Source organism: Dermacentor silvarum, chromosome 4 (genome assembly GCF_013339745.2).
Source record: "Dermacentor silvarum isolate Dsil-2018 chromosome 4, BIME_Dsil_1.4, whole genome shotgun sequence".
In the NCBI taxonomy this organism is placed as follows: Eukaryota; Metazoa; Arthropoda; class Arachnida; order Ixodida; family Ixodidae; genus Dermacentor; species Dermacentor silvarum.
Window position 1 is genome coordinate 184,008,775 of NC_051157.2, and position 1,370 is coordinate 184,010,144.

The following is a 1,370-nucleotide window of genomic DNA, read 5'->3' on the forward strand; positions in this document are numbered from 1 at the left end:
TTGGCCAGGCGACCGAACTTCGGTGTGATACGCCGAGCTCTGAGCGCTTCAAATGTGCGGCAGTGCAGAACGACGTCCGTTACGGATTCCAGACGGTCTTTTCCTATGAGGAACTGGTACACATCCTCAGCGATCCCTTTCAGCAGATGGCCAACTTTATCCTCTTCTGACATCTGAGGGTCCAGGGCCTTGCACAACTTAAGCACTTCCTCGATGTACGTAGTGCAAGTTTCGCCGGGGACTTGAGCTCGCTGCATTAGCGTTTGCTCTGCACGCTTCCTTTTAGCTGTCGGATCTCCGAAAGACTTCTTAATTTCGTCTACGAACTTCTCCCAAGTTGTCAAGCTTTCTTCATGGTTTTCAAGCCACACAGACGCTGTTCCCTTGAGGAAGAAGGCGACGTTGTTAAGCTGGGCGGTGGCATTCCAGCCGTTGAACCGACTTGCTCGTTGGTAGAAGCTGAGCCATCCGTCCACGTCTTCTCCGTCTTTTCCAGCGAAGGTGCGTGGCTCGATGTAGGGCTGCCATGGAACGCTGGTAGAAGGTGGCGGATTGTCGCCGTCAGAAGCCATCTCTGGTGGCAGACCGGCAATTCGGCGACTTCGTCGAAGCTCCACGGATTGCGCCTCAGCGGTCGGTTCGTTGTCGTTCTTCGGGGGCGCCGTTGTTTTACCCAGCACCGTCCACCAAAACTGTTACGATGGGGTGCGTTTATTTAAAGATGAATCGATGAAAAAGGGCAAAGGGTTGCCGCGCCGACACCGAGCCGCTCCAAAGACAAGCGCACTTCGTTCTCCTCTTCTGTCCTTCCGTAGCTTTTGCGTAACAGTATGTCCTTGCAAACAGTCGCTTACTAACAAAATTAACAAGCATGGTGTCAGCGCGCACAGGTAAACATGAATACATCACACTCGATGAGCGTGGACATTCGCTGTCAAAACGCTGGCGTGAGGAAGTGCGGCTGCAACAACGAGCAAAGTGACTTTTGCACTGTGTATCGCTTCAGCGTAAACTGAGTGGTGAGAACGCAGCACGCACAAAGGTATGAGCCGTCGAAGCATCTAGACTCTGCCCTCAGCGCAGATCGCTTTCAATATATGGTCCGCGTGGGGGCGGAACTACGCAGTTGAAGCTAGAGTTACTGTATATGCTCCCTACGGGAGCAGAGTTGCGCGTAGGTCCGCCATCTTGCCTGGCAAGCAACCAAACCTATGTGGTGAAGCCGAACTCCGTTTTTGCAGGCGATATGCCCACCGTGTCGTCGGTCGACCATGGGCGCTTTTCCATCGCGTGTGGACCGCTTTTCCGTCTAATCGCAAACAAAGCGCATGGAAACAGCTCACTAGATAAAATAGTCAAGAAGAAAAAAG